At 50.8% G+C, this 26858-nt stretch overlaps 1 long non-coding RNA gene across 3 annotated transcripts in view; it reads right to left on the bottom strand.

Annotated features, from left to right (window-relative positions):
- Positions 1–26858, bottom strand: part of LOC308606025 — a 449457-nt gene that overhangs the window by 188992 nt on the left and 233607 nt on the right. For all 3 annotated transcript variants that reach the window (XR_014013763.1, XR_014013764.1, XR_014013765.1), the window contains exon 3: positions 16838–17090. This is a non-coding gene — a long non-coding RNA (uncharacterized lncRNA). The remainder of the gene's footprint in view (positions 1–16837; positions 17091–26858) is intronic.

Raw genomic sequence — 26858 nt, 5'->3', positions numbered from 1 at the left:
GCCACAGCGTGAGCTCGGGTCTGAGGATCACTAAATGCCTTTCTTCCCTCACACTTAAAGCTGGTCTCAGAACATCCAGCCCACACCAGGGGTGATTGAAAGGCGCTTCAAAAACACAAGCTGGGGGCTTCCCTCGTGGCGCAGTGGTTGAGAGTCTGCCTGCCAATGCAGGGGACAAGGGTTCGAGCCCTGGTCTGGGAGGATCCCACATGCCGTGGGGCAACTAGGCCCGTGAGCCAAACTACTGAGCCTGCGCCCTAGAGCCCGCGAGCCACAACTACTGAGCCTGCGTGTCTGGAGCCTGTGCTCCGCAACAAGAGAGGCCGCGACAGTGAGAGGCCCGCGCACCGCGATGAAGAGTGGCCCCCGCTCGCTGCAACTAGAGAAAGCCCTCGCACAGAAATGAAGACCCAACACAGCCAAAAATAAATAAATTAATTAAAAAAAAAACTCACTTAAAAAAAAATACAAGCTGGTACTTTTATTCACTTTATTGTTTTTGCTGTCAACTGCCTCAGCACCCAGACCTGACAGGGAACCCATGACCAACAGCTCCACGCTGATTTACCTCCTGAAATTCAGCCACATAGCCTCTCCAAGCAATGCAAGTTCCTGCAGATTCCCTCCAAGAAACCTCATCTGCCCCAGGGCCCTTGCTGGGGAAGTTTCTCCCCTTTCCCAACATAGACAGATGAGCAGTTTGCTTTTCAGCTCGTACCCCTCTCAATACCCAGCCTGGTCCTTCCTGCAAAGCAGCACCGGACAACGGAGCGGGCAGCAAATGTCTGAGTCCCGCATGTGACCGGGGAAGCACTGCCAGGGCAGCGGGGACAGAGCCATGGCCCCTGGAGATCCCAGGGGCATCCCCCAGTCACCTCCTTTACTCCTGGAGGGGTGTCATCGCCCCCCATTCTTAGCAGATCCTCCAAACCACCGTGCCCCCTGCCCGGGGGTCGGCAGCCCAGCGGGACTGCACTGAACGTCCCAGGTTCTTGTCGGGACAGGAGGGGAAGTACAGCTGAACATGTCTCGAGAGGGAGGTTCTCAGCGTGGCCTGAAAGCCCGGTAGGGACGGGCAGCGGCCGCCTGTGCTCTCACATGCCCTGCGGGGGGATCCCCAACAAACGTGGAAGCAAGGCTGCTTTAGCAAAGCCTCATGTGCTGCTTCAGTGAATCAGTAAGAGCAACCGCAGAGCCTGGTTCTCTTCCCTCCGTAGCTGCAGCAACCTTACACCTCTTGAGCATCAAAGCCTGGACTGAAGGCAAGAAAGGAGGCAGTATTGCAGGACAGGATGTGTGGTCCTGCCTGGGACACAGGGAAGAGAACAGAGAAAGGCGGGGGGGGTGGGGGCGGTGACAGATGGCTGGTGCCAGAGGTGGAGGAGAAAGCTGTGGGTTAGAGACCTGCGGAGACTGACGAGCTGGTGGGACACTTAGGGGTCCAGCAGGGCGGGAGCTGAGACGGAAGAAAAGCCGGGTGGGCGGGAGGCGGAGATGAGACAGGCTGGGGGAGGGGTAGGATGGGGCAGGCGGCAGGGGTCTTGCATCTTTCTTCCCTTCACCATTTGGTTCTCGTCTGCCCAAGAGACCCTGTCTCCAGCTGGTCCCACCCCAAACCTCCCATCCCCCGCGCAGTCGTTCCCAGCTCTGACTGTCCCTTATGATCTCCTAGAGCTCTGACCGTACAGATGCTGGGCCCCACCCCAGAGACTTGGAGGACGTGAGGCTGGGTGTGGAATCCGGCTTCAGTATGTTTTACCTGTTCCCAGGTAGTTGGGTGTGCAGTTTAGGGACTGAGACCCCCTGCCTTGAGCCTCAACTTATAGGTTCAGACTTCTTGTATGAGCTTCCACTCAGCAGACTGGAGACTTCAGAGGTTTGTTTGTCTTTAATCTGCGCACTCTGAAGACGCCCCATTGGGGTGGTGGGCTTGCCGTGGTCCAGGGGCCACAGCATCTACAAGGAAGCATAGTCTCCATCAACCAGAGACCCTGGTTTGGGGCATTTGGGGTCGGGTCTTGGTGAAGCAGAGACACACACAGTGTGGGAAACGTTTCCAAGATGCTGAATCTGCTTTGTCCCCTGCGGTGGTCCGTCTGAAGGAGAATGAAGGAGCCCCTACCTCATTAACCTGTGAGCCCGCCCCTCACCCCTTCGGGTGAAACCGAGGGAACAAACTGGATGGCCCCGAACAGCTTCTGAGCCGAGACCCTGACTTCCACAAGCATCCCTCGTGTTCTCTTTCTTGGAAAACGTATTGAGACAAAACTAAGACGACATTTTAAAATCCTCTGAAAAAAGCTCAAATCTTGATGACTTGAAACATACATTCCAGTTATTTGTTCTAAGTAATTCTGAGGTTCCACTGGTCCCCTCACTATCTTGTAAATCACAACCTTGCTAATCGGAGTTAACATAGACAGAGTATCTAGAAAGCCAGGCACTGTTTAGGGAAACTCACATGGCTTAATTCAGTTCACCGTGGCAATGACACTTCAGTGTAGGTGTTACTCTTGTGCCCATTTTACAGATAGGGTAAGTGAGGCACAGAGCTCGGATGTGAACCCAGGCGGTCTGGCCCCACAGGTGGGCAGGACTGGGAAGCAAGGATGGCATTACTGGGTTGCAAGATGAAACTCTGTTATTTAGGAGAATTTCTGAGACGCAGCCTCAGCCTGCCCTGCCACTCTCTGTGAGTTGTTTTTCATTTTGGAGGCCCCAGTTTTCTCTCCCATAAAGCAGGAGTTGTACCGTGGGTGTGCTGCCCCCGCCCCCTCCCACCACCAAAGACAGGAGCACTGACCCTCTCCTCCATCCTTTCCAGGGCCTGGACCCCGAGCTTCTGGTTTGTGAGGAGCTGGGGTCTGTTCTCCAGGAAGAGAAGAACCTTTTCTGGAAATACAAGCCGATCTTTGCTGGGACAAACCTTGGGGCTGAGACAAAAGGAAAGTAGGGCAGGCTTGGAAAAGAAGCAGGACTCCCAGCCGGTGCAGGGACCCTCTGACATTTCTGACTCTGGGATGAGGAGGTCTCTCAGGTCTGGTTTCTCTGCAGGACGGCAGCAGGACATGCCATCCCCTCCCTCCACAGAGACCTGGTGGATGTGGGGGGATAAGACGTCTCAGCGCCTTTCCACGGGGGCTGTACTTTCTGCAGAGCCAAGCTTCCAGCAGCCTTGGTGTCCAGGGGCCGGGCCCCACCTCTCGGTGGGTCCAGAGGAGGTCATTTGGGACCACCCCCAGCCACACACACACACCCTTTGAGTCCCACCAATCTGCCAATCCCAGCTCCGGGAGGATTACACAAGGCAATGCTCCACGCTCGTGAAAGACCAGCCAGGAGCCTTCCAGAACCTTCCAGAGTCATCATGGCAAACAGCAAACAGCACAGGTGGGGCTCTTGATCATAAACATCTCATCCTCACACCAACCAGAGGAGCTTAGGTAACACTGTGAGCCCACTTTTCAGATGCAAATACCGAGGCACGGAATGGTTATGAAATTTAACTAAGGTCACACTTGGAGCTGAGTTTTGAACCCAGACTTTCAGCCTGAAGGGCCATTAACCATCAGCTTCTCTAGTCTCTCCAGATATCCGAGAGACGGGAATTATTATTATTATTAATTATTGGGCTTTGGTCAAAGATAACTATTTATTTAAAAAAGCTTTTTTTGTTTTGAGGTCACTGCAGATTCACATGCATCTGTAAGGAATCGTGTGGTGGAATCCCTGTACTTTTCACCCGGCTTCCCCTCATGATGACATCTAGCACAGCTATACAGCAATGTCACCACCAGAAAATGACTCTGATACAGCCCACCCACGATATTCACACAAAATGGCAAAAAGGGATGTGAGGGGTCAGCAGGAACACGGACCGTGTCGGCTGAGCCCATCCCTTCTGCTCTCTGCCTCTGACCCTCACCCGCGTTCTGCTTTTTACTCAATGCTACCTGACATTATAGAGCTTGTTTACACTCCACCGGAACATGTAAGTTCCTTGAGGTTGACGATTTTCGTCTATTGGATTCACCATTGTACCCCAGGGCCTAGAACAACGCTCGATGCATATGACTTCAGCAGATATTTTTAAATAGATGGATGATGTTTTTTTCAGAGCTCTGTAACCTCTCTGAACTCCCCTTAAAAAACCTGTAAAATGGGACTTGTGGTTGCCAAGGGGGAGGGGAGTGGAGGAGGGAAGGATTGGGAACTTGGGATTAGCAGATGCCAACTATTATATAGAGAATGGATAAACCACAAGGTCCTACTGTAGAGCACAGTGAACTATATTCAAAATCCTGTGATAAACCATGAGGGAAAAGAATATGAAAAAGAATATATATATATGTATATATACATATATATGTGTATATGTATATATGTACGTATAGCTGAATCACTTTGCTGTACAGCAGAAATTCACACAAAAGTGTAAATCGGCTATACGTCGATAAAATAAATGTTTTAAAAAAATCTGCAAAATGGGCTGAGTGCTCCCCACTGCAGGGCGTGGTGAGGATCAAGCAACGTAATGCCCATCAAGTGTCCAGCACGCGGTGTCCAGTGAGGTCTCAGCACGACTGGCCGAGCTGTGGGTCCTCCCCAGATGCCCAGGGAAACGCCCCCTGCATCCCCAGCCTGCAGTGCTGGCCGTTCTGGAAGCCACCATGCTGCCCTCCAGGGTCTCTGGGGTTTGTCTTCCCCTTAACGGCCTGTGATCTCTCAACAGTTAAGAGCGTCCGCTAATAAGAGATTTGAGAATGATATGTGTCGCTTGAAGGTGGCTGGGTTTCTGGAGGCTGGTGTGAGTCTTAAGAATCCAGCGTGGAGTCTCTGCTAAGTCTGCTGACTTGAAATAATAAACAGCTTCACACCCTCCATTGTTCTGGGGCCTGATGCAAACCAAGTGGGCCCTCCGCCCCGGAACCTTGAAAGGATTCCTTAAACAGTGGATGTTTTACCTCCACCTCACTTGTGAGGCTCCACTCCCGGAGAAGATTTGGCAACCAGCAGGGCCACTGAGCACCATGTCTAGAACCCGGTCTCCTGACCGACCCACTCTGGTGAAAACCGGAGTTTCCACAATGCACACCTGCCTCCTGATGCATCTGCATGTGGGATCTTCCAGTGTAGAGAATGTGACGTGCTATAATCCTACACACTCACAGGCCGCTCCTGCGTGCTCCTTCACAGCCATTTTAGTTCACAATGGGCAGGGATTTGAAAACAAACATACATTTATTTCTCTTGAAAACTATCCTATCATGTTTATTATAAAACAAAACATTTGTTATAGAAACTTTATGGGACTTCCCCGGAGGTCCAGTGGTTAGGGCTCTGCACTTCCACTCCAGGGGGCACGGGGTCGATCCCTGGTCGGGGAACTAAGATTCCACAAGCCGCGTGGCCAAAAAAAAAAAAAAAAAAAAAAGAAAGAAAGAAAAGAGGGCTTCCCTGGTGGCGCAGTGGTTGAGAATCTGCCTGCCAATGCAGGGGACACGGGTTCGAGCCCCGGTCTGGGAGGATCCCACATGCCACGGAGCAACTGGGCCCGTGAGCCACAACTACTGAGCCAGCAGGTCTGGAGCCTGTGCTCCGCAACAAGAGAGGCCGCGATAGTGAGAGGCCTGAGCACCGCGATGAAGAGTGGTCCCCGCTTCCCAGAACTAGAGAAAGCCCTTGCACAAAAACGAAGACCCAACACAGCCCTAAATAAATAAATAAATAAACAAATGTGGGGTTTAAAAAAAAAAAGAATTTAAAATTAATCAATACAATCATAAATAGCATGTAGGTCAAATAATAAAGCATAATTTTTTAAAAATTAAAAAAAAAGAAACCATGAAAAATGGAAATGTTTAAGGAGTAATTTATTAACTAACTGTCATCCTGCCATGCTGGGATTCACTGCTTTATGTATTTTGCTATATTTTATGTCTCTCTCTGTCTCTGTCCTTCTCTCTATATAATACGGTTTGAGTTATTATATAATTTTAGATCCTGTTTTTCTCATTACTATTTCACCATTGACTATTTTTCTCTCTTTAACGATTCTTTGGGAACTGACATATTTTGAAATCGGAAAATCAAATCCTGTTGCGAAGAAGGCAGAGTCCGGAGGAGAAGACGATTCTGCCGGTGAAGAGAAAAGCCAGGACAGACACGCAGTGAGGACACAGTGTTAATGTCTGCCTTGTAGCTCGCCGTATGTTTACTGAACCCAGCCCGCACTGATGGGCACTTAGGTGGCTCCCGAGTATTCATCTTTATAAATCATGGTGTGGATACAGATCCTTACATGTACGTCCGCGTGAACCTGCCTCTTTATTTCCTTCAATAAGTTCCCAACAGAGGAGTCACAGATCAAAGGGTGTGGACGTGTCTAAGCTCCTGATGTGAACGGACAGACCGCCTTGTAGAAAGGCTGTATGTTCATCTGCGTCTCCCAGCGGCGTGGGTGTGTGCAAACACCTGCCTCACTTGCTGTTGACAATACTGAGTACTGAGGCCTCTAACTTTCTTTTTTTGTTGTTGCCAATTTAAGGAGTAAGAGTATCGAGTCACCAGTTTGGTTCTGAAATACCTGACTTCACGTTTTTTGTTTTTAACATCTTTATCGGAGTATAATTGCTTCACCATGTCGTGTTGGTTTCTGCTTTATAACAAAGTGAATCAACTATACGTATACATATACCCCCATATCTCCTCCCTCTTGAGCCTCCCTCCCACCCTCCCTATCCCACCCCTCTAGGCGGTCACAAAGCACCAAGCTGATCTCCCTGTGCTATGCGGCTGCTTCCCACTAGCTATCTACCTTACATTTGGTAGTGTATATATGTCCATGCCACTCTCTCGCTTTGTCCCAACTTACCCTTCCCCCTCCCCGTGTCCTCAAGTCCATTCTCTAGCAGGTCTGCGTCCTTATTCCCGTCTTATCCCTAGGTTCTTTGTGACCTTTTTTTTTTTTAATTAGATTCCATATATATGTGTTAGCATACGGTATTTGTTTTTCTCTTTCTGACTTACTTCACTCTGTATGACAGACTCCAGGTCCATCCACCTCACTGCAAATAACTCAATTTCGTTTCCTTTTATGGCTGAGTAATACTCCATTGTGTATATGTGCCACATCTTCTTTATCTATTCATCTGTGGATGGACACTGACCTCACGTTTTAACACCTTCATTCTGAACCCAGTCTCCAGAGGGAGCGGGTTATAGCCCGGAGACGGAGGGAGGGCCATCAGTGGTGTTACAGAAGCGGGGGATCTGGAGCGCTTTCTGCAAAGCCGCCCTGTTCCCTTTGGGGAGCTCAGGCCTGGGGGCTGGGACTCCCCCCCCCTCCGTCTGTGCTGGGAGGCCTCATTGAGATGCATGGGGCGGGGGAGAGCCGGAGCTGGGGAAGGGCGGGCAGGCTAGGTGGGGAAGGACTTGCAAACTCTCACCGGTGCTTGAAAGGAGCTTGAGATAAGGAGCCTGCCCCCTTTCAAGAGCAAATGGTCCCAGGGGAGGGCTTCTGGAGCCTGCAGTGCCCACACGCCCTGCGGGGTGGACGTGTGTGGAGCTGGTGGTGGCCTGCCTCCACCCCCTCCGCCGACCACCAGCCTCCCAGCCTGACCACCCCGCCCATTACTCAGTATTCCTTGGCCCGCATGACACGGCCCTGCCTGTCCTACAAAACATGAAAACAACACAAGTTTCTGGCAGGCGGTGCTGAGCACCCCTGTTCCACATCATAGAGAAAATCTGCAACTCCAGACTCAGTTACTTAACCCACGGCCTTGGCCGTCTGGGTCTCTGCTTGTCCAGGCTTATTTTTGACTTTTGCTTTTTTAATATTGAGGTGAAATGAACATACCATAAAACGAACCAGTTAAAGTGTACAAAGCAGCGGCATCTGGCATATTTGCAATGTTGTGTAATCACTGCCTCTAATTCCAGAGCATCTTTATCACCCCAAAAGGAAACCTGGACCCACTGGTCATCATGCTTCACCCCTCTCCCTCTGGCCTCTGGCGACCACTCATCTGCTCTCTGTCTCTGTAGATTTGCCTCTTCTGGACGGTTCACTGAAGTGGAGTCGCACAGCATGTAATTCTAATGTGTCTGGGTTCTTTCACTCAGCATAACCTTTTCAAGGTTCATCCATTCCGTAGCCTGTATCAGCACTTCCTTCCTTTTTATGGTGGAGTAATATTCCATCAGATGGACGGACCATGTTTATCTATCCATTCAGCCGTGGGTGGACACGGGGGTTGTTTTCAGCTTTTGCCTATTGTGAATACTGCTGCTGTGAACATCTGTGTACAAGATTCTGCTGCAGTGCCTGTTTTCAGTCTTTCGGGTACACACCCAGGAGTGGAACTGCCGGGTCATACAGTGACTCTATGTTTAACTTTCTGAGGAGCTGCCAGACGGTTTTCCGCAGCAGCTGCGCCATTTTACATCCCCACCAGCAGTGCAGGAGGGTTCCAACTTCTCTGGCACAGGCTTATTTTAATAGCATCTTTCCAGAGGCACCGTCCTGCCTTCTTCATCTGCAATAATAACCCAGTGTGGATGGTGGAGGACGGCGGTGCCTCCTGTGTTGTTCCGTGGGCAGCTTTCTGTGTAAGACCCTTGGCACATGGCGGTCCCCTCCCCCGTTTCCTGGCCTCATGCCACCTCTCCTGACTCAGTTTCCTCATTTAGAGAATGAGGCAACTAAACCCTAGTTGAAGGACTGTTGCAAGCCCAGGGCTGGCTTACGGTGGCACTCTGTAAAGAGTGGCTGTGAAATCACACCCAAAAAGTGGGGCGGAGGGAGTGTAAGAGGCATCCTGACTTTGGGGACCCCCGAAGCTGGTGCTATTTCACTATTCTATGCAGCTACAAATAATGTAAAATGTACTGTTAGGACCATATCTAAGATGGGAAAGGTGCTTCTAAAACTTAAAGAAAGGCCCAAAGACGGGGATTTGAAGCAGCCTGGTTCTGAGGTCACCTCTGGTGGAGAAGGTGGTGTGTCCAGGGGCAGCCTCTGTCCTGAATTGATGGCCGTCCAGCCACCTCCGTAGCCTGGCGGGCTCTGTATACAGCCCTTCAAGGGCTAAATAAATGCAGTAATTTACTGAGAAAAGGCCTTTCAGGGCCACCTCTGGCACTGAGGTGTGAGGACTTATGGGACAAAACAAGCATCCATCATCGGCTGTGTCACGGTCCTGTCAACAGTCACCCTAATGGGAACAGGGCTCAGCAGGACAGTGTGGCAGCTTCTCTCTCCTCCACGCAGCCCTGTTCTCCTGGGGCAGCGAAGGGGAGGGGAGGGCTGCCCCCTTTTCCCCAGTCGTCCCGAAGCTCCCATACACTACGGGAATCAGAGCCAGACGGCCCCTGGAATTCCAGACCCCCTCCCTCAGGGACTCCAAGGCTGGGGCACTTCATGGCCTTGGCAGGTCCAGGTTTGGAGACCAGGCAGGTGGACTCTGGGGAGGACAGGACACGCCCTGACTGTGGCCAGAGGTCTGGTTCTGGACCACACTCCTGCCCACGTGCTGTGATTTGGGGCAAGTCTCCCATCTTGCCAAGGGGTACGTTTTTATCTATAAAATGAAGAGGAGGAATTTTTCACCTTACAGCGTTGTGAGATCAAACGAAGCGAGGAAGGCAAAACAAAAAAAGCAAAAAACAAAAAAAATCGCTCCTTGAGAAGCATACATTATTTTGCATATGTGAAAAAGGGAGATGTTTAGGCCAGTGTCCAATAGACACAGAATTCAAGCCACATCTGTAATTTAAAATTTTCTGGTAACCATGTTCAAAAAGATGTAAAAGGAAAACGGGTGGAATTGATTTTAAAAATATTTTAACCCACTATATCCAAAATATATTATCCTGCAATTAACATAAAATTATCAAGATATTTAATTCTTTCTCCTATGAATTATTCAAAATACAGCGGGTACCTCGTAGCACGTCTCAGCTCCGACCAGCCACGTTTCAAGTGCTCAGTCCCCACGTGTGGCTGGGGCCACTTTACGGGATCCTGCAGGTCGAGTTCATTCAATTTTCAGGCTAAGGAGAGTGCCATCTCTGGGGGTGGACTTCCTGCTGGGCTTTGCCTCTCCCCACCCATGAGTTCTGATGGGGCTCAGGGTTCTGTCCAAGTGCTGGGTGAGGCTTCTGTTGCTCCTTAGCGGGCCCCAAGCTATGACTTCCCGAGGCGGGGGAGGTTAGACTTAACCTTTGCCCCTGCCGTCTCTTTAGGATTTTATACATTTGGGAGGGGGTTAATGTAAACATCTGTTTGTGTATAAATGAGATGTGTGACAAGTTTTAGCAATAAGGGTGTTCATTGTGGTGTAATTTGGAAGAGCAGACAGATTTGAAACAGCTGAAATGTCCTACAACAGAGGCCCGAGGATTCAGTGAAGTGAGCACAGAAATGGGCCACATCAAGGTAACTGGTGACCTGGATGGGGGAGGGTCAGTGGCCGGGGGTGTGAGAAGCCAGACTGGAGGGTGTTTAATTAAAATGTGGCTTGGGGAAAAAAAAAAGATGATTCCATTTCTGCATTTTGAAAAAGAAGATCTGGATGGATACTCAGCAAAATGTTAACTGGTTGTCTCTGGCTGTTGGGATATGTGTGGTTTGGGGTTTTCTTTTCTGTGTGTATCTGTGGTTTCTAATTTTCCCACTACATATGCGTTAGTTGAGGAATCAGAACTTTTCCAAAGTATAAGTAACATATTGGAATCATAATAATTAACCTCAGTTTTGGAATGCATAGATGGAGAGGAGGCTGAGGAATCACTGACCATAGCTGGGGTAAGAGGGGGCTCTGGTTTTTCTGACATGCCACAACACTCGGCATCTGAAACACCTCTCTGTCCCTCTGCTGACAAAGCCCGACTTGCGAGGTCTTCCCTGGGCACCCATGCCCCCAGACCATAAGCAACTTCACAGAAGGGAAAACATATTTACTGAGCATCTACTAAATGCCTGGCACTGTTCAGGACACAACCTCGCATCCACCTTTATTTTACAGATGAAGACACTGAAGCTCAGAGAGGGAAAGTCACCTGCCCAGGAGCCCTCGGCCCTCTGAGTGGAGGTGACGGGAGAATAGTGATATAACCGACGCATTAGGAGTTCATTTCACCCTCCGACAGCCCTACAGAGAAAGGCAGACTCCCCAAGCTCAGTTTACAGGTGAGGCACCTGAGCACAGCAAGGGCTATGTGCCTGCCTGGGCTCAGGCTCCTAGGAAACGACGGTGCCCAGATGGTCCACCTCTGGGACATATGCTCCTTCTTCACTAGAGACCACGGCTCCTTCCCCTACATCACATTGCTGATGCCTTGCAGGCTGGGCTCCATCCATATCTTTGACTTCTCTGTGCCTCCTTGGGGGTCCCAGCATGGTGGGCACCCAGGGATGGATGGTCCCTCCACTCTACCACCAACCTACGGCGGGAAGACCAGGTGTGTGTTTCAGTGCTGTGTTCTGGTATCTGAATGAAATCAGACCAGTCTAAGGATCGGGGTTGCAGGAACCATAAAAGGAGAAGTGTGAACAGCAAAGAAAATAAACGCACGTGTGTGCTGGGGCTGCAGGAGTGTGTGTATTTGCGAGGGGGTGGGTGTGCGGTGTGACAGCGGCTGTTTAATTTAGGCGAAAGCTCAAGCTGATCCTTGCTGTTAGCAGGAAGCCCAAGTGGGTAGCCAGGAAAGGGCCTCGGGGATGCCATGTGCCTTTGTTCATTCATTCTCGTGCCCAGACCTATTCATTCACAAGCATTTGGGGTCCACCTGTGCCGGCACAGGGGTGCCTAGTTAAGTGGAATGGTAGGACAGCTAACACGGACAGGCCTGCCACGAACTGGGCAGCTCCCTCAATCCGCCCACCTGCCCTGTTGTCCCCATTTTACAGATGGCTCGGAGGTGTGTGGGCTGACCTCAAGCACACCCAGAGGGTGGTGGCCATCCCCTTGCCTTGTGACTCGGCTCACTGCTTGCCAAGGGGCAGGCGGCCTCTGGGGGAGAGAATGCCTCTCATTTTAAGGAAAAGACCAGGGGCAGGGGGGACTTAAAACGTGCTGATGTCTCGGCCACCTGGACATTCTGATTTCGTTGGTCTGCATGGGGCCCACGTACCGGTTTGTTTGTTTGTTGTTTCTGTGACACCCCCTGGTGATCCTCCTGAGCAGGCTGAGTTGAAAGCTCGGTCCAAACCCATCACCACCCATCCCGCTGGCCCTCAGGAGCCTGTCAGAAGGGCCTGAGTGAGTTTAATGCCCGCCTGTCACCATCTTGAAATTCGTAATTGTTGGACAATTACGTCTTTCCTCCTATAGGCCAGGCTGCCAACTCGGGTACCCAGGGCCGTTGCGGGCTTTCTGGATGTTGTAAAATACAGATTGCTGCTTGTAGCCACTCAGGTTACATAACACGAGGTAATCAATCCAAATGAATAAATACAAGGCCAAGAATCAAAACCAGCCGCAGCGTGAAACCCGGCAGGCGGCAACACTGCAGCCCGGAAATGAGAGGCCAGGGCAGGGCTGGACCTGGCAGAGCCCCCGGAGCTTCATCTGAGGCCTAATTATAATCATCGCCACGGCGATCTGGGGAAGACTGATGGCTGTGTGCCAGCCCGGTGCCTTCCAGGCCCTGCCTGACCCTTCTCCTTGCCTCTGTCCCCTGGACGTCCGCCTCCTCTTCTGCTCTCTCAGGCTTCTCACTACCTGTAACTATCTGTGGGGGTTGAAAGGTGACCCCCCAAAGATATGTCCGCATCCTAATCCTTAGACCCTGTGGATGTGAACTTCTTTGGAGAAAGAGTCTTTGTAGATGTATGTTAACCCCATCCTATATCTACTTGCTTTAGGTTGGTAGTCGTATAGCCTCAAACACATTCAGGAAAAAAAAAAAACAACTACATTTTCTTACTCTCCTCCCCCATATTTTATGATTTTGATGTCCTCTTTTTTTTTTTTTTTTTTTTTTTTTTGCGGTACGCGGGCCTCTCACTGTTGTGGCCTCTCCCGTTGCGGAGCACAGGCTCCGGACGCGCAGGCTCAGCGGCCATGGCTCACGGGCCCAGCCGCTCCACGGCATGTGGGATCCTCCCAGACGGGGGCCCGAACCCGCGTCCCCTGCATCGGCAGGCGGACTCCCAACCACTGCGCCACCAGGGAAGCCCCGTGATATCCTCTTCTACATCTTCATCTTCATCCATTCACTGTTCACGGTGGCTATCATCACTTTCACAGAAATTGTTTGATTTTGTTTTCTCATTCTGTATATGGCTTATTTCAGTGATTTACTTTCCAATTGTGATTTTTCTCCTTCCTATAGCTTCTTGCTTCTTTTCTGTTTAGAGAAGACCTTCCAATATTTCCTTTAGGATAGGTTTACTATTGCTGTATTCTTTTAGGTTTTGTTTTTTTTTTGGCTGCATCGGGTCTTCATTGCTGGGCGCAGGTGTTCTCTAGTTGTGGTGAGCAGGGGCTAGTCTTCCTTGTGGTGTACGGGCTTCTCATTGCGGTAGCTTCTCTTGTTGCAGAGCACGGGCTCTAGGCGCGTGGGCTTCAGTAGTTGTGGCATGCGGGCTCAGTAGTTGTGGCTCGCGGGCTCTAGAGTGCAGGCTCAGTTGCACGGGCTTAGTTGCTCCGCGACATGTGGGATCTTCCTGGACCAGGGCTCGAACACGTGTGCCCTGCATTGGCAGGTGAATTCTTAACCACTGCGCCACCAGGGAACTCCTACATTCTTTTAGTTTTTGCTTGTCCGAAAAATTCTTTCTCTCTCCTTCTATTCTAACTGATAATCTTGCTGGGTAGAGTGTCCTAAGTTGCCGATTTTTCTCTTTCAGGACTTTGAATGTATCTTGCCACTCCCTTCTGGCCTGCGACATTTCTGTACAGAAATCAGCTGATAGCCTTATGGGGGGGTCCCTTGTTGTTAACTCTTTGTTTTTCTCTTGTTGCCTTTAGAATTCTCTCCTTAACTTTGGTCATTTTTATTATAATATGTCCTGGTGTAGGTCTCTTTGGGGTCAACTTGTTTGGGACCTTCTGTGCTTCCCATATCTGGATATCTGTTTCCTTCTTTAGGTTTGGGAAGTTTGCAGCCCTAATTTCTTCAAATACATTTTCAATCCCCTTTTCTCTTTCTTCTCCTCCTGGGATCTCTATTATGTGTAGATGGGCACACTTTATATGATCCCATAGGTCTCTTGTATTGCTTTCACTGTTTAAATCTGGCTTTCTGTCTGCCGTCCTGATTGGGTGATTTCTATTATTCTATCTTCCAGGTCACTTATTCGTTCTTCTGTGTTATTCATTCTGCTACTCATAGCCTTTAGCTCAGCTTTCATCTCAGTGAATTAGTTCTCTAATTTTCTTTGGTTGCTCTTTATAGCTTTAGGTTCCTTTTTACAGTTATCTGCATTTCTATCGACAGCCCTTCTTAATTCCTTCAGTATTTTCATTATCTCCTTTTTTTTTTTTTTTTTTTTTTTTTTTTTTCTTTTTGCGGTATGCGGGCCTCTCACTGTTGTGGCCTCTCCCGTTGCGGAGCACAGGCTCCGGACGCGCAGGCCCAGAGGCCATGGCTCACGGGCCCCGCCGCTCCGCGGCATATGGGATCCTCCCAGACCGGGGCACGAACCCGTATCCCCTGCATCGGCAGGCGGACTCTCAACCACTGCGCCACCAGGGAGGCCCCATTATCTCCTTTTTGAACTCGGTGTCTATTAGACTGAAGACGTCTGCTTCATTGTTTGTTCTTTCAGGGGAATTCTCTTGATCTTTTCATTGGGAGTGGTCCCTTTACTTCTTCATTTTACTTATATTTCTCTTGCTCTATGAGTTTAGGAGAAACAATTATCTACTGTGTTCTTGGAGGGCTATTCCTATGGGGGAGCGTCCCTGTGTAGCCTGCACGGGTTTAGTATTTTTGGTGGGAGGGCTGTTGTCAGTATGGATGCCTGTCGGCTCCTTCCTCAGTGTCTGCTGGCCGTGTCCCCTTGATAGGAGATGTGACTGGTGTTGTGGCGACCAGAGCCCGCAAGGGATAGTGCGCCGGGACTCCCCTTGCTCTGTGGTTGTCACAGCCCTGTCCAGGGCAGGGTCTGCTCCCTAGCTGTTGGAGTAGAAGCCCCCAGACCCATTTCTGAGCTGCGGCGTGAGGTAGGTGGGGCTGGAGCGCTCCCGCTGGGAGAAGAGCCACTGAGGATTCCTTCACTGGAGCCTCCACTGCCAGGACACAGGCAATGGGCCCTGGCGTCCCTCAGGTGCTGTGTTCACAAAGCTGCCAGCGCAGATCTTATCCACTGATGTCGGGTACCAGGACCACAGGGGTCACCCACCGGGACCCACTTTGGGAAGCAGCTCAGACCCCTGCCCCGCCTCCGCATGGGTGCCCTCAGAGCCCTCAGCTGCTAAGGCTGGACCCCTCCCAGCTGCGGGAGCATCCGCTGTCCCGCTCCCAGAGCTGGTAGAGGCGACCCCGGGAAAGAGGCTGCTAAGGCGGCCCCGCACCCACTTCGCGAGCCCCTTAGCGAGGCGCTTTGCTCTATGGTGCCTGGGCTTCTTCTGCGAACACCCCCAGTGGTCACCGGTACTGAGACAGGAGGGGAGGGGGCAGGGCACCACCTTTAAAAGAATGACAGAGACGTGGAGGACACGACAAAAACTGGTTAGAACCTCCTAGGCCCATGATGGTGGGAGATTCAGTTCCCAGTGGACCCTGAGCCTCATTAAACCCTCATTGTAATACATCAGCTAAATACACACCCACCGGTGCCAGGACAGTTCCGAGGCCCACCATTAAGGGCCAAAAAGTGGGCGACGCCCCAATTCCTGGAAACTCCCGCCCCTTCTCCAACATAGTTGGAATAACCGTCCCACTTATCAGCCTATGAAATTATCCAGCCCATGAAAACTAACCACCCTGTAGTTCAGGGCCACTCTCACCTTCTGAGACGGCCCACACTCTGTCTGTGGAGTGTGTATCTCTCAATAAATCTGCTTCTTACCTGTCACTTAGCGTCTCGCTGAACTCCTTCTACGCTGAGACGTGAAGAACCTGAGCTTCATTAAGTCCTGAGCCCAGGTGTGTGAGCTCAATTAAAAGAGACTAGGTTCGGGCTTCCCTGGTGGCGCAGTGGTTAAGAATCCACCTGCCAATGCAGGGGACATGAGGGAAGATCCCACATGCCTCGGAGCAGCTAAGCCCATGCGCCATAACTACTGAGCCTGTGCTCTAGAGCCCGCGACACAACTACTGAGCCCACGTGCCTAGAGCCTGTGCTCCACAACAAGAGAAGCCACTGCAACGAGAAGCCCGTGCACCACAACGAAGAGTAGCCCCCGCTTGCTGCAACTAGAGAAAGCTCACGTGCAGCAATGAAGACCCAACACAACCAAAAATAATTAAAAAAAAAAAAAAAGACTGTAGATTCGAATACCATCTGAGCTGTGCGGTTTCAGCATCACAGTCCGGCCCCTTTCAGGCTGTCTGCAGGCAGGCAACCCCAGTCCTCTCCCCGGCTCTGTCCTCTGAAGCCTGGGTTTCAGCCCCCAGCCCCTGCACGCACCAGCAGGCACACGTTTCGGGCTGGGCTGCAGCGAGGCGCCTCGGAACCCCTGTGCCCGTCTCTCTCCATTCTGGCCGCCCCCACCTGCTGCCGCGCTCTCCTCTGAGCCTCGGAAGCTCCCCCTCTGTCCCGGCTAATGTCCCTCCCAGCGATGGGGCTTCTCAGGGCGCAGGAACATTTCCTCTTTCACAGTTTCCCCCCAGGGGCGCAGGTCTCACCTGATTCCTTTTGTTTTGTTTTGTTTTGTCCTACCTGGTTAGGAGGAGATCTTTCTTGCACTTCTGGGTGTCTGATGTCTTTTGCCGGCAACCAGTAAGGTATTCTGTGGGAACTGTTCCACAAGTAGATGTACTTTTGATGTATCTGCGTTAGAAGCTGAACTCCACGTTCTTCTGTTCCGCCATCTTGCTTCCTCTCTCTTTGTAGATGTTGTTAGCTTAAGGGTCTCCAGCTGAGCTCATCCTGAATTGGGCCTGGGATGGCCTTCAATCCAACAACAGAGGTCCTTATAAGAGACAGGGGAGAGAGGGGAGAGGAGAGGCCACGTGAAGATGGAGACAGAGGCTGGAGGAAGGCGGCCACATCCCAGGGGATGCCTGAAGCCACCAGGAGCTGGAAGAGGCAGGAAGGACCCTTCCTTTGAGCCCCAGGGGGCAGGCGGCTCTGCTAACACCTTGGTTTCAGACTTCCAGCCTCCAGATGGGAGAGAATCAATTTCTGTTGTTTTGTTCCACCTGGTTTGTGATAATCATATGGCAACCCTAGGAAACTCAAGCACCATCCAACTTTCTGTCTATTTTACTTTCTGGGAACTTGTCCACGGGCTGTCCCACTCAGCTGTGAGGAGGGTGAAGATGTGTGTGTGTGTGTGTGTGTGTGTGTGTTGTGGGACTACAGGTGTAGCCCCAGTGCCCCAAACAGGGAAAGCTTTAGCCCCGGCATCAGGGAGGGTGAAGCGGCCAGTGCTTGGTTCTCCAAGCCAGATTCTCACTGTGGTCCGTGGGCGGCAGCAGGTCCCAGGACGGTCCTGTCCCTGGGCTGTCCTGCCTTGGAGAAGCTCTGCTCAGAACTGACTGAATCTACCCAACGTCCACCACCTGGGTGTGCCGGGCCATTCCCCGGGCTGCCCTGGGGCTTAGGACGCTTGGGCAGTGGGGAGAGGGGCCCTGGTCCCCCCCGCTGGCGCTCTGCAGCATTGCCAGGGCTCCTTGTGTCCCCTGCCCCCGATGTCATGGGGCCTCGGCCGCAGGCAGCCCTCCTCCACCTCGCACCCGGAGACCCCAGCCCTGGCCGGGAGCTTCCCGAAGCCTTGCCTCCCCTCCACGCAGTATGCTCGCCCTCAGAGTTCAGAGGTGCCCCAGGAGGTGATGGGGCCAGGGGTAAAGGCAGATGTTCATGCCAGTCGGCTTTGCCCTGAGTTCGCCCTGGTGGGTGATTTCTCTTCTGTCCTCTGCTTGCCCCGCCAGACTCCCACCCGCCTTCTCTGCCCTCTGCCTGGCCCGGCGGCTGACCTGCGTGGACTCCACCATCCCAGCCCCGCCCTCCGCCTCCAGTAGGGGCTCAGGGGAGAAGAGAGCGCGGGGAGGGAAGCTAGGTGTTCTCTGCCCCCTCCTGCTGGGCCACCCGGCTCACTGCGTCCTCCTCCCTAAGACCGCAGCTCCCGCCGGGGTCCTCTCCGCGCGGACACCCTGCCTTGATCCCTGGTGCCCCTCCATCCCCTCCCCCTGCATTCCCACTGCTGCCTGCCCTTGTCCAGTTCCACAGGGCTTGTCCACACCTGCGAACGCTGCCTTTATTAAAACCTCTTCAGTTTAAAACCCAGTTTGAGTGGCCATTGATTGCCGGCTGGGCAGGCCCCTGACAGAGCCTATGTCCCTAATCATGGCTGTTACTGATCACGCATTACCCATGCCTAACAGGAGGCTGGGGCTCCGCATATACCCTCTCATGTCTCAGAGTCCAGCGTGGAAGTTCCCACCAGGACATGAGCTCCAGGAGGTCAGGGCTTTGTTTTGTTTCAATTAAAATCCATACCGAGATCACTGTGAAATAGAAACATAGTCCGGAAAGATCCAATACACTCTTGGTCCAGTTTCTCCCAGCGGTAACATTTTGCAAAACTATAGTATGATGTTATAACCAGGGTGTTCGTGTTGACACAACCCACCCATTTGACTCAGACTTCTTCGGTTTACTGTGGTTGTGTGTGTGTGTGTGTATGTGTGTGTGCTTCTGTGCACATTTATCACAAAGCTAGGTCTGTGTATCCATCACCACAGTCATGGTACAGAACATCTCCAAACCAGGATGGTTTTAATCCGATTTCTTCAGAAGTTTTTATTAATTGGATGTCTTCAAGAGTCTGTAAAAATCTGATTTCATCACCACTCTATTCCCCAGTGCCCAGAACTGTGCCCGGCACATGGCAGAAACTCAGAATGTATTTACTGGCTGAATGTTGGCTGCATTGTGTCCTCATGACACCCCCTTTCTAGGCACAGGGGCGCTGGGGCCCAGAGACATCCACCGTGTGCCTAGGCGGGTGTGGACTCTCCCCGGCTCCAGTGGACTTTCTGCTCAGAAGGAGCTGCCTTGCGTGGCCAGCACTGGGGGGCCTAAGTGCGGGAGGCTCAGTGCGTCCCTGTTCAATTTCATCTGCCGCAGCCTGGACTCATCCGTCTCTCCCGACTCGGCAGTCAAGCGTGTTCTCCTGCAGCCCTGCTAGTCAGCGTCCTCTGTGCTCGGCCAAGGCTGATAAAAGCTCTGGGCAGGACGCAGCGGAGCCTGGAGCCTGGATGGCCTGATAACTGGCTTCCCTTTGATGTTTTTCAAGTTCAGAACGGACCCAGGCCCCCTCGGCTGGCCTTGCACGCTTGTTTATTTTTGTCCCGCGTAGGCCTTTGAGATTTCCCCTTCCCGAGTGGGACAGCCATCATCCTGCTGTCATTACCCTATTGGAAATGTTGCTAAACATGGTCTCCCCACACCATCTGACCCCTCCCTCCCAACACCCGAGGAAGACCACCCACGATGGCAGACTTTCCTCCATTTAATTTTCGTCTCAGGATGTAAGTTTGCAATTTCATCACAATTTAAAAAAAAAAACCAAAAAACAAAAAAATGAGACTGGGCTTTCCTCTCCCAGAACTGGGGACCATCCCTCCCTGACGAGGTGGGTTCAGGAGCTGCCCGAGTGTCCCCAGGAACCGCAAGGCTTCCAAGCCAGGGAGGACGAGGGACCGATTTCGCAAGAAACCACACGATTCTGCCCTGCTGAGCTACGTTCCACACGAGTTAGATAAGAAAAAGACAGCTAAGCTGTGCTCTTCTCATAAATACCAGTAACTTACTCAGAGGGCACAGGAGAACCACATTTCTTCTCTGAGAACACACATGTGCACTGGACCCGCATGTTCTAGATGCTAAGGACCCCTCTGCAAAGACGCTCACAATTATTATAAGACCTCCTTGCAATGTCTCCCCGTAGGTTGCCTTCTGGACATAATGTTTGTGTTTTATTTTCTTCCTTTCTTCCTTATTCTTTTCTTCCCTTGGATTTTGTAAGTCTGAGTCTAGATTATACATGGAGTACATGTACACACACACGCACGTGCTCAGGCACACGCTCCCAATGTATTTCCCTCCCCCACTTCCAGCATTTTTCCTTTCTCGTCTTTTGGAAAATGTTGCAACAGGGTTTGACCGTAATGAGATTCAAGTGGGTGATCTGGCCCCAGAACCGGCCGGCTTCCGCCACTCAACTTGCTTCTTCTTTCTCCATCAGGCTCTCCCTCCCGCCTTCTATGGTTTTCTCTTTTCCTTCCCTCAGGGCAGTAATAAATGCTTTTTTTCAGCAAAGGTTATTTTCCAATCTACCTCCAATGAGAACACTGGAAGGGAGGAATAAACCTTGTGTCAACCTCTCAAGCCCACAATTCAAAAGGAAAAAAATGTCTATTCAAAGGAAAGGCAGTAGAAGTGAATTTAAGTCTATAAAATAATGCTCTATTCCATCTATATTGAAAGAAATATGAATTCCAACCACAGTTACGCTGGTTTACCAGTATTTCGGGGCTGCTACCTGTGACCACGCAAGCTGTACACAGCACAGCCCTAGGTAGAGCTGTTCACACGGTAGCAGCCTTGCGCCGGGGGTCGCCTCTGGAGCAGGACTCAGTACAACCCTTTCAGAAAGACGTATGACAATGACTATCAAAATTAAAAACGCATTTTCTCTTGGACTCTGCAGTTCCACTTTGGGAATTTGTCCCACAGTTACAGTACGCTCGGGTTTATTTATTGATTGCAGCACTCTGTGCAGTAGCAGAAGTTTGGAGACAAACTAGATGCTGGTTCATAGAGATGGGTGGAATAAATAACGGTATATCCATGCCTGGAAAGCGACGCACACTTTAAAGAGGCAGATCTGAAGTCCTCAGATGGAGCTCTGCGACACATCACAGTGACACATGGCTGAGAACCTTTGAGTCGTGGATGAGCATATACACCATCTACTCCCCTGATGAGTTAGTGATGTTGAGCAAGTTATTTAAATGCCTGGGCCTCACCTTCCTCATCTATAAAATGGGGATAATAATAGCACCTATGCCATAGGGCTGTTGAAGAGATTTCATGAATCAATATATGTTAAACATTTAGGACAGCGCTTGGCACATAGAAGGAGCTGTATAATTATTACTTATTATTATTACAGCACCACCATCACCATCATCATCACCACTGAAAAGAAAGCACCTATGTGCAGATACAGGCATAAATAATCCCTGGGAGGACATGCCAGAAACACAGGTGACAGGGATTTCTGTTGTCAGGGAAATTGGGAGGCTAAATTAAAGGTTAGGAGGAGATGCAGGAGGACTCAATTTTAACTTGTGACTTTTGAATTTCTATCAAGTATCTGCATTCTCTGTTTTTTTTTCAATATTTTAAATGAAAATTTACAAACATGCGGAAAGGTTGAAGAATTGAAGAGTGAACATCCACATACCTACGATCTCAGCTCTGTAATTCGCATGTTGCTCTGCTTGCTTTGTCTTCCATCCATCCACTCACCCATCCACCCATCCATCCATCCATCCATGCATCCATCTACCCATCCACCCATCCATCCATCCATGCATCCATCCATCCGCCTGTCTGTCCATCATTCCCTCTTATTATTCTTTTTTGGATGCATTTCAAAGTAAACTGCAGATATCAGTGCACTTCCTCCTAAAATTTTTGTCATATGTATCATTAACTGGAGTTCAGTAGTTGTTTATGGGTTTTCTTTTTTTAGATAAAATTCACATAGAGTCAGATGCACAGATCTGAAGTGTCTGATGGTTTTGATAATGCATTATCTACTTGAAAAATAAATTATCTACCAATAAAATGTGGCTGAGAGAGAGGGGTGGGGAGAGAAAGACAGAAACTGAGACAGACAAACCAAAGTAGCATTTTGAACCCACAAAGAGGAAAAACACCATGGAGTCAACGTGATAATGTATCTAGTGGAGAGGGGTTTACAAGCGATAGAGATTTGTACAGATGGGTCTCAGCTATGGATGATTTCTATGCCCAGAGAGCTTGTTCCCTTTTGGAACTTTCATAGCTAGAGTCTCAGGCAGGAAGCGTAATAAGGCAGAGGTATTGGCATCAGCCTGCTGGGATTCAAATCCCTGTCCCTCTGCTGGCTGTGTCATCTTGGGGAAGTTAGTTACTCAGCTTTTCTGGGCCTCAGCTTCCTCATCTGGGAAGGATGCTGATACCTAATCCCTGGGTTTATGGGGAGGGTTCTGTGAGCTAAAATATACAGCGTGTTTAGAAGACCATCTGGCATCTAGTGGGTACTCCATCTGGCATCTAGTGGGTACTCCTTAACTCTTGTCTCTTGCTATAAATCACACATCTCCCTATCTTTGCCTTTAGCTTTTAACAAATTGAATTGGAAAGAACCAAACAATGCAAGGTTAAGTTTTTCATCCTTGGAGGAAAATGTCATCTCTCCCTACAGCTTCACTGCTCTCTGCATCCTCTGCAAAAATCCGGGGAAATGAATCAGCCTGCAGCCTTTTGCTCTAATTCTTTGATTACTACATGATTGCAGCATCCACTCAGTCCGGGGCTCAAAATCGAAAGAAAACAAAAATTCTTGAGTCATTTCCAGATACTGAATCTGACACCACTATTCCTCTCTCAGTTTTGGCAAAACCTACAAAATGAGTGACCAAGAAGGGTAAACAAGTTTAGGTAAACACTCTATATACTGATTCATGATTTAAGTACATCAGTTAACATTTTGATTCATTTACCACAGTGTTTTAATGTCATTAAGAATGTAACTTCTTAGGAAAACTAAGAAAGTCTGTTTTTAGCCCAGACATGCAATTAAGGGAATTAGTAACGTGATACATCATCCTCAGGAACTCCGATATAGTAAGAAATCTCGTGCAACCCTTTATAAAGACGTTCTTACAACCCACGCCAGAGTTCACCCAGCTTCAATCTGAGGGCAGCAGGGAGGGGAAAAAGGAAAAAAAAAAAAAAGAAAAAAAAGGAAATCGCTGCCCCAGCACTGAGCAGCAGTAAGAAGGGATTTGCAATCGTGTGCAGATACTAAATAGTCATAAAATAGGGGTCCTTTCTGGGGAATTAAGTTGCTTTCCTGTCTGGATCGCAATCACTCCCAAGCATCCACTCCAGCTTTGCAAGGAGTCATGTGTGTGAGACTGGAGAGTGTTTTCTGAGGCTGCAACTGGGAAAAAAGAGAAGAGATTTTGGTTTTCTTTTAGAGATCCTGACAGAGAATTCCATTTCTGGCAAACTTCGGGGTTTAGCTAATTTCTGGGAGCTTGAGACCCGCTAGGGCAGGGTCTCTCCACGCGGGCACTGTGCACACCCGGGGCGGGGTCACTCTTCGAGGTGTGGCCGTGCTGTGCACTGTAGGGTGTGGGCAGCGTCCTGGGCCTCCACCCACTGGACACAGCAGCACCCCCATTCCCTGGTCGAGAGCACTGATTCCGGAGGCCAACGTCTGGGTCCAACCGAGTGAGGCTGGACCAACTCTTCGACTGTCCTGACTTTAGTCATTCGCCCATAAAATGAGGGCATCACCCACAGTCCTCCCTGTGGTTCTCCCTCAGGAGAATCAAACACGATAATGTAGGCAGAACCCCAGCTCCGTGCCCCACACATGGTCGGGGTCAAGTCTACTTAGCTATTGCAGCTGTTGTGAGGTTGCAAGTGGTGGGTGTTGCTTGTTGTGGGGAGGGGAAGGGGAGGATGTGGACCTGATCCCGGCGGCTGGTGGAATCTGAGGCTGGCTCAGCTGCGGACCTTGCTGAAGGTGGTCCCTCTCACCCTCTTCCTTCAGAGCCCAGGATTCCCCAACCCACCACCCATTGCCTGCCTGGCTCTCTCCCCCTTAAAGCCTTCCCTGGGTCCTCCAGCCCCACATCCCTCCTCCCTCCGAATCCCAAGTGGTGAGAGCCTATTGCACAATTGCACACTGCCTTCTGTCTTCCCCTCCCCTGTTCTTATCGGCATGGCACCTCAGAGCCTGGCCAGAGCACACACTGGTCTCATGAGGCGACTGAGGGACTGACCCTGACCCTGGGGACGTAGAACCATGATGAACACACAGGGTAGATGCCCAGTCAATGTTGAAAATAAGAGGTTGTAGGAAGGAGAGGCTGGGTCTGTGCCTCTGGGTGGTCTGTCTACTTCTTTCCAGAAAGAAAACGTGAGAAAGACAGGAATTGTTTGGATTTTATATGAACACAGCAGAGATTACCTTCCTGGAGGGTGAAGGTCATCCAGCCCACCTACCTATCCATCCACACAGCCACTCACCCAACTATTCATCCATCCATCCAGCCAGCCAGCCAGCCAGCCAGCCACCCATCCAGCCATCCATTGACTTGTCCATCCATCCATCCATCCATCCACCTATCCATCCATCCATCCAACCATCCATCCATCCATCCATCCATCCACCTATCCATCCATCCATCCATCCATTCTCCTGTCCATCCATCTACCCACTCACCCATCTATTCATCCATCCATCCAGGCACCCACCCATCCATCCATCCATTGACTTGTCCATCTAACCATCCATCCATCCATCTATCCATCCATCCATCCATCCATCCATCCATCCATCCATCCATCCATCTATCCACCCATCCATCTATCCTCCTGTCCATCCATCCACCCAGCCACTCACCCATCTATTCATCCATCCATCCAGGCACCCACCCATCCATCCATCCAGTGACTTGTCCATCCAACCATCCATCCATCCATCCATCTATCCACCCATCCATCCATCCTCCTGTCCATCCATCCACCCAGCCACTCACCCATCTATTCATCAATCCATCCAGCCATCCACCCATCCATCTGTTCCTCAGAAGTGTATTCCTACCAGGTGCTAAGCACTGCTTGGTCTAGGCTTTGAGGGTACAGAAGTATTTTAGCATCAATTATTTCAGAACAAAGCCTGACCCAGAGGAAATACCATGGATGACTGCTGAATGAATGAATAACTGTTTAAATGAATGAGTGAATGGATGGGTGAAGCACAGATGGCATCAGGGTTGATTAGTTTTAGGAATCCCAACCAATAGTTGCCTCTGGCCTCTGATGCCTCTGATACCTCAGGCCTTTGGCTCTGTCTGCAGGTCCCAGGCTCCCCAAAGCAGAGGGTCAGCAGTGGGGGTGGTGGGTGGAGAGCCCTCTTCCCAGGCAAGCAGAGCTCTTTCTAAGGGTGTGTGGGGCTGGTCAGTGACTGGGGACCACACTCTTCCTACGTTCACGGACGCTTCCCGAGAGGATCCCACATCCCCACTGAATTGCTTCATCCTTGCCAGCTGATTATCAACCTACAGCCCAGGCATTGGTGCAAAGCAGGGCTTTGGGGAGCTGGAGCACCCACTGCGGCCAGCTCCATGCCTTCCCTAGTGAGCTCAAAATCTCCCTCCTTTTCTCGGAAAGCCCATCATCAAAGGAAACAATAAGAAAAGCTGACCACACTGTGATACTGGCTAACAAAGACACACAGCTCACTTGACATTCTGGGGAAAGGTGAGGTGGCGTATTGACCTCTCCTCTGGCCTGTGGCCTTGTGAGCACACTGAAAGGCGAAGTGAGTTTACTGAAGTGGATGATTATCCACATCACTTTGTGTATGTCACGTCAGATGACAGGTTGGAATGGGGTGAGCCTGGGAAGGGCCTAATTAGGACAAGCAGTGTCCCCACCTGACCCCCAAGTGTGGCAAGGGTGGCGAAGGGGTGGGCTAACCAAGCATTTCCAAGTGGGGCAGGGTAGCCCTGACAGCAGGTGGCTCAGTCTCCAGCCGCCCTCCATCACCACTCCTTGAAGAAGCGGAAGAGCCCGGATTCTCAGCTCTTTCATCTAATAGCTGCAGGCAGGCTCTGGGCAGGGAGGTGAGACCCTCCAGAACTGCGTCTGCTCAATAATCACGGGGCAGCTGGGCTCTCGTTCTGGTCCAGCACCACGTAAGCACTTTGCAAGGGTTGGCTCACCACCAGCCCCATGAGATCCCAGGGCTGGGTATTACCACGTTGCCATTTTGTTCATGAAGCTGCTGAGGCTTAGGAAAATTCAAGCAGTCTAACTGATCACACAGCTGGGCTGGGACTGGACCCCAGTCTGACACCGCCAGAGGAGCCGTGCTGGGAGGGGATAGAAGCCGATGCCATGGGACTGGGGCTGATCAACTCCCAAAGGGCTGCAGCTCTCCAAGTCTGAGACGGCGGGCCAGCCACCCACCCATTCTGCAGATGGACAGCCTGGGGCATGTGCGGGCAGGGGAGCTCGGCCAGATCCCCATACTCTGTACTTTCAGCGAGCAGGCTGCCACGGCAGGATCAGTGAGATTATCCAGGGACGGCCCAGAAGGCTGGCTGAGAGAACATCTTTCCTCAGAGGAGGCAGGAGGGTAGGGAAGACGAGTCTTGGGAGTTCTGTCATCTTATAGGGCGTCCATGGCATGTTTACGATGATCTGAATTGAGGTCCATCACTGGGGCACCCTGGCCCTTAGCCCTTTGAGAAGGTGTCCCAGCATCCGTGGTAGAGCAGAATGCAGACCTTCTGAGCTACGGCAGGAAGACCAATCTCGCTCGTGAAAGGAAGCCCAGTGTCTATTGTCAAAAAACAGAAACGCCTTTAAAGGGCGAGGGAAAAGGACTTCTTCAATCTAGTAGTTTCTTTTTTTCTTTCGATTGTTGTCTTTTCTTTTC

Source organism: Mesoplodon bidens (genome assembly GCF_964165515.1).
Source record: "Mesoplodon bidens genome assembly, chromosome: 18".
Classification (NCBI taxonomy): Eukaryota; Metazoa; Chordata; class Mammalia; order Artiodactyla; family Ziphiidae; genus Mesoplodon; species Mesoplodon bidens.
This window is presented reverse-complemented; position numbering and strand designations above follow the sequence as displayed.